This window comes from Ochotona princeps, chromosome 6 (genome assembly GCF_030435755.1).
Source record: "Ochotona princeps isolate mOchPri1 chromosome 6, mOchPri1.hap1, whole genome shotgun sequence".
Taxonomy (NCBI): Eukaryota; Metazoa; Chordata; class Mammalia; order Lagomorpha; family Ochotonidae; genus Ochotona; species Ochotona princeps.
In genome coordinates, this window is record NC_080837.1 from 61,177,767 (window position 1) to 61,185,100 (window position 7,334).

Here is a 7,334-nt window from a genome sequence, read left to right on the forward strand (position 1 = left end):
GAGTTTGAACATCGGAAACTGAGTACTATCAAGGAAATAGAAGTAGGAGCAACTGTCAGGTGAATCTGTGTAACTAGACAAGCAAGCAGTTGATTTAGCCAGAGGACCAGTGAAGAAAGAAAGAACATACAATGGCAGATGAAACTCTTGAAAAGGCTGAGCCAAGGAAGTACTGCAGAGGAGATACTAAAATAGCGAAATGATCAGAGAGCAGAAAGAAGAGAAAGCAAGCAAAAGCTGATGAGAAAGCTTAGCCAGAGATCCACTGTTGATAAATAAGAAGTACAGTCTGTGGCATTACAGTGATTATGTGGAGGTAGTAAAAGTGAAACATTATCAGAGAAGGCCATGTAATCCTTGGACAAGAATATTGGCAGCAAATAAGACAGCAATACATAAAGGATTCATTGAGTAGAACATGAATGGAGTTATGTGCATCAAAACAACATTTGACAAAATTTCACAGGTCGGAGACTTTTCCTCTAAGAATCTGTGTTTACATTTTGATCACAACACTTAACACCTAAAGGGAGCTTCCTTGAGGTTTAATTCAGGTTTACTTGCCTGGGAAAGAACTACACACAGAAGTACAACCATGGCTGCACTTAGCCTGCAGGAGGAATTAGGTGAGGATAAACTCCTTTGGAGTCTGAGCAGAAGACCACAGTAACTCCCTAGTAAAAACTGCTACTCACGGTTCATCCATATTTTCAGTTCTTCAGTGTAATGGAGGACAGGCCATTAGCACATGCAGGCTACCATTTCCATGATTTTGACATGAAGGATAAATGACTGTGTCATTCAGTGAAAACATTTTCATTTTCATCCTGATTCGTTGAAAAACTCTTTAAGTTCATGTTGTACAAAGTGATTTACTTCTATGCTGCTTACTTTTCTATGCCTAATGAAAAATACAGCTCCAACCTTTTGATAGCTGTTGACACTAATACAATATTAAACACACTAATAAATACTAATACACAAATATTTAATAAGATATTAAATATTAATATAAAATACAAGTTTAATATTTTTAGAGGATAAACTTTTACGCATAGCACATGTTTTTAAATCCATATTTTATGCAGTATGTTAAAAGTTTAAGTCCTATATATGCGAGTCAAATACTTAAAATTCCATAATAAATGGTAATACAGGCAAAACATATTTTAAAAACTAAACTGATAGAGTTTAGGAGAAAATGTTTTCTTGTATGCTGATCTCCATTAAAGATTTTAGGCATTTTTTAAATTTTTCTTTAAACCTTTTCTTTCCCCTCTTTTCATTGGGACTGCCTTCATTGATTTAAAGCCCTTCTGTCTATTCTGTTTCATCTTTCCCTTTCTTGTTTCCTCTGAATGTTCTTTAATGAAGTACATTAATAATACCTACAGTAACTTAGAGAGATACAAATCTGTTATTCATGTGGAAGATAAATTTGTAAAGTCAAATTATCATTATTTTGCAATTAACTACTTGTCTAAAAAAGCTGTCGCATGGCATCTGGTCTGTTCTTCATAATACAACTTTAATAATCAGATATTAATTACATGATTGACTTTTTTGAATTATCAGAGCTGTTACTGATGTGAAGGAAACAATGCAGTAGTTTGAATGTAGCATATCTCTGAGCCATACAAAAGCAAGGCATTCAAGGATTCCTTTTGTTGATTCATTATGTTGTTTGGTCTAAGACCTAAGTGCTGTGATTTATTACAGAAATGCATCAGCGAGGAAATGCTTCCATTTCTTCTCTTTACAAACATCAATTCTTGACGGGCTGACTGAAATCACATTTATCAATTTCTGCTCTTTTGGGAGAATGTATTGAATTATAAAGAATCACAGATTGACTAAACCTACAAGAATATTAGACAGAGTTTTAAGTAAAATGTGACATGGATTTGTCATTCCTTCTTATTTACTTTCTTTAATCTCATTTTTCTCCATATCTGAAGTCACTGTACCAACTCTAAATCTGCCTCACTCCACTTTACTATATGAATCACTTTATAAAGCAACAGGAATTTGGTCATATTATCAGTTTCCCAGCCTGTTTCACTTGTGTTGGTGATCTGTCAAGAGCCATTTGGTGTGTCTGAATTTCATTCTTTCTTATGACAGAACAGTATTCCACTGTGCATTTATATCACATTTTCTTTATCTATTCTTCCATTAATGAACATTTTTGTTTACTTCACATTTTAGCTATTGTGAATCATGCTGCATTGAACATGGGAATACAGTTATTTCTTTTTTTAAATTTTACTTCTTTTTATTATTATTATTTTATGATGCAGTTCAATAGGCCCTGGGATTTCCCTTATCCCTTCCTTAACTCACTCCCCTTTCACTGAGTTCCCTTATATCATTAGTATAGTATAGTTCTTCATGCACAGCACATCCATGATTGTGGGTATGGACAATGGCAGAGAGTCCAGAATCCTATTGTCAGGATATAGTAAACTGTTTCATTAGGAGTCCATCTTTGTCTGGAAGTAGAGATGCATACTGCATTGGTATCCTCACATCTGGATATGATAGTCTCCATTAAACAGTTACTATACATCCCCTTAAATGAAAAGCCACAATACAAAATCAATAACAGGAGAAAAAACAGAAATTAATAATGCCACAAAGTTAAATTACATGCTGCTAGATATGATAATCTTCATTACACAGTAACTATACATCCCCTTAAATGAAAAGACACCAAAAAAACCCAATAACAGGAAGAAAAAAATTAATAATGCCATGAAGTTAAATTACATGCTACTGAATGACTAATGTGTCACTATAGAAATGTAAAAGAAAATCAAGAGCCTTCTTGAAGAAAATGATGCTACTGTATGATCTATGAATCACTGAAGTATTTAGTGAGAAGAAAATGTTTTGAGGAGGTGAAACTAACAAAATAAAAACAAAATCCATGAGATATACTTTTAGCTGATCTTTATTGGTGAAATGTGTCTCGTGTAGGCAATAAATAGATGGGTTTTGTTTTTAAAGAGTTATAGGAATTCCATAGGGTATAGAAAGAGAAGCTGGGTTTACAAACATATTTAATAAAATAATAAGGGAAAATTTCCCTAATCTAGATAAAGAATTGGGAAACAACATCCAGGAGGGATGTAGAACTCCCAACAGGGTTGACCAAAAGTGATCTTCACCATGACACATGTTAATCAAGCTCTCTTCAATCAAACATAAGGAAAAGATCCTTAAATGTGCACATGAAAAATCAACTAACATAGAAACGAATGCCGATTAAAGTCACAGACCTCTCACAAGAAACTCTACAGGCCAGAAGAGAATGGAGCAGCATATTCCAGATCTAAAAGCAAAAAAATTGTCGGCCCAGGATAACATACCCAACAAAATTTTTCCTTTGTCTTTGAAAATGAAATAAAATTCTTCCACAGTAAAGTTAAAAGAATTTACCTCTTCCAAACCTGCCCTACAAATGCTATTTAAAGATGTTCTCTTGACAGAGAAAAGGAATAGTGCCCACTGAAACCAAAAGCAAATGTGAAGAACATTTCAATAAAATAACAACAGAAGACTAAACCAATGAACAACCCATTGCTAAAATGACAGGACCAAATTACCACCCATTCATATTAACCTTGGATGTGGATGGCTTAAACTTCATCAATCAAATGTCATAAATTAGTAGACTGGATTAAAAATTACAGTTATTTCTTTAATGATATTGGTTTCCTTTTCTTTAATCATAAACCTTGTCGTGGGTTAGCTGGGTCACACATTAGACCTGCTTTTCAGTTTTTGAGAACCTTCATGCTGTTTTCTATGACTCTATTAATTCATCCCCAACCACAGTGTTACTGGGGTTCCTTTTAATCCACATCCTTCATTCTATTTTTGTTTCAGCCATATTCATTCTAAGTTGGGTGAGATGATGCCACACAGTGCTTTTGTTTTGCACTTCTCGGGTGTGTAATGATATGGAGACTCTTTTCCTATAGCTGTTGGTCATTTGTAATTCTCAGAAATGTTTATTCAGATCCATTTCTAACCTCTTAATTGCACTCTTTGTTTTCTAGTTATTGAATCCCCCATATCCATGAATGTTGTGGAGGTTAATCCTTTGTCAAATGCATAGATGGAAAATGTTTTATCCTATTCTCAAATGTCTCTACCCATCCTTGTTTCCTTGACTGTGGGAGTTTTTTAGTTTTGGCACTAACCCTTGCTATTTTTTGTTTGCTGCCTATACTTTTATGATCTTTAAAGAACTGTGCCAATGTCCTATATTTTTTATTGTGTAATAGTTTTAGGTCTTACATTTGGTCTTGGATGCATGTTGAGTGAATTTGTGTAGAATGAGAAGTAGATATCAAGCTTCAGTCTTTGGCATAGAGATACTCATTGTCTCAGCAATGTTTATTGAATAGACTGTCCTTTCCCCATTGTACATTTTAACACATTTTTCAAGAATCAGGTAGTTACAAACATGTGGATTAATTTCTGGCATGTGTATGCTGTTTCATTTATCTGTTTTTATGCCAGTACAAGGTGGTTGTTTTAGTTACCACAGCTACATGGTATGCCTTGATATTTGGGCATTGTAATGCTTCCATCTTTTTTCCTTTTGGGTCAGAATTGCTTTGATTATTCAGTCTTTTGTTCTTTTGTGTGAATCTCATGACTGTTTTGTGTAGATTTATGAAGAATGTCATTGGTAATTTGGTGATGATTATATTAAATTTATAAGTTTGGGTGATACACAGATGTGGCTGGTGTGTCAGAGAGGTTTGAAGCCAATGTCAGTGGGTTCTTGGTATAACTTTTTCCCCTAGAAAGCCCTACTGGCATGACATTGATTTTGTTCTGATATACAGATATTTCCAGAGTAGCACAAAACAGAAATTCATGAGTGTGTGGGTTCAGGATTGCAGGACCCAGAAGGAGGACTTCTGCCATTCTTACATTAACTGTGGGATCTGCATTCAGACTAACAAGTTTTTTACAATGAAGATGTCATGTATGCACAAGATGCTGAGCGTCTGTGCGGCTGAGGCAGAGCCTGCAGAAATGGCCTACTGGTAGAAGTGCTGGAATTTTCATCTAAAACGCTTTTTGGCAACATGAACAATTTTCAGCATATGGATCAACATCACCAAGGTTTGGAAAATGTCCTGTCAGGTCTTACGGAATGCATTCCTGATGTCAGATGGCAGCCATCACCTCTTGGTGCAGAATCATCTGAATTCAAGAAACATCAAAGTGTAGATGGCAGTGGCAGGGAGGGACAGATGAAGAACTAGTTGGAGGAAGCATTTCACAAGGTCTCCCTGACAAACAGACGATTTCCTGGGGAAGATGGAGAAGAGATGAAAGACCACAGTGCAGGTTGCTACTCAGAGTTCATCCTCTGGACTTGGACACAGTTATGATGACAGCAGCTCACATGGATGCAAAATATGAATCATGGGAACCCTGAAAAATTAGGAAAAGCAAATCAAATATAGTCACAGGGAAGAAAGAGTTCCAATAATATATTTTCAATTAATGCTCATTCTCATGATACTAGGTATTTAAGCTCTTACAAATGATTTCGGATTGTTTACTGGTAGTAGGCATTTTTATATTGTCTCGTTTCAGACAAGATTCTGTGTGATGTTGAAAGTCTGTGAGTGTAAATTTATCCTTTGTAACTAAACCTGATTGATTAATGAGATACTGTCCTGAAATGAAATAAATTATACGTTTAAAATAAACTCATTGTTTTTGTTGAAAAATAGCATAAATGAATATGGGGAGCTCTTAAAACCAAGACAGGACTCTGTGGGACAGAGCTGCCTGAAATACTATGGGCCTGATGTCACCATTCTGCAGAGCAGCAGCAATGACCCACTATCTCAAACCAGTGGCTGTGCATTTGGTGGAGCTGGCAAACCCTTTGCTCTTTGGCATTTGAGTGAAATATTTACAAATAGTTAACCTTTCCACTATCCTATCTTCCACCTAGATGAGCAAATGCCCCATGTGGATAGAGACTTACTGAACTAATGCTTAACATGGAAGGACATAAAAAAGGATGGAGCCCTGGAAGATCCTGCTGCCAGCATTCCATATGAGTGCCAATTCCCATAGGGCTGCTAGTTCCCTGCTAATGGCTTGGGAAAGCAGCAAGGCATGGCTCAAGGCCTTGGAGACTTGCATCCATATGAGAAATGATAAAGAAGCTCATAGCTTTTGGCTTCAGGTCCAGTCAGTGTGACAATTTTGGGAGTGAACCAGTAGATGCAAGACCTGTCTCTGTTTCTGCTATTCTCTGTATCTCTGCCTTTCCAATAAAAGAAAATAAATCTTAAATAAAAACAAATAGTGCTAGTAATTGTACTTACATTTGCGAAACATGCATTCAGAAATACATTCTCATTGTTCCATATCAACTTAAATAAATGGTGTCTGGAAAGAAAAAAAACTGAAAGTAAATAAGAAAAACAATATTCTTCCGATCTATGATCTCTGGAATTCGATCTATATTTTGGATATTCTTTATTTTTTTATGTTTTGTTTTGCAACATTCATTTGAAAGATTTCTCCTTGATTAAATTTATCCCAAAATATTTTATTTTTTGTAGTTATTGCAAACTTGAATGCTCACACAAGTTTTTTCTCAGTGAGCTTATTACACATCTCCAACAATTTTTTCCTGAGCCTGTGTGTTGGTTTTGCAGCCTCTGACCTTAATGAATTCTTGTTTCAGTTCCACTCATCTCTTGTTGGGATTCTTAGACTCTTCTAATCACATTATGTGAATACAGGGATAATTATTTTACTTTCTTTATCAGTATTTTGTGTTTAATTTCTGTCTGTTGATGGCTGGCTCCAGCTAAAATATTCAGTAGTGTTTAGGTAAGAGTCATGAGTGTGGACATCCTTCTCTGGTTCCAGATCTTAGAGGAATTTATTCCCACTTTCCTGCTTCTCTCATACATTGGTTATAGGTTTTTCATAAATAGATTTTATTACATTGATATTTGTACCTTCTGCATCTGATTGATTCAAGGTTTTTGTTCCTTATAAATGGATGTTGAATTTTATAAATGCATTTTGTGCTAAATGGTCATATGACTTTTATTTTCATCGTATTAACCTTATGTATCACATTTAACGGTATACATATTTTTAACAATTCAAGAAAAAAAAATTCTAGTTGACCATGATGAATGATTTTGATATTCTGTAGGAATCAACTTTCTGGTTAAGTATTGAAAATATAGATCTTTGTTCATGAGGCTAGTGAGCTATCCTTGATTTTTTGTTGTTGTTGCTGTGTCTTTTTCTGGTTTGGGGATCAGTAT

The 7,334-nt window shown here is 35.1% G+C and overlaps 1 pseudogene; it reads left to right on the plus strand.

Annotated features, from left to right (window-relative positions):
* Positions 1-595: 595 nt before the first annotated feature.
* On the plus strand, positions 596-5,448 carry LOC101525105 (sorting nexin-10-like; annotated as a pseudogene).
* Positions 5,449-7,334: the final 1,886 nt, after the last annotated feature.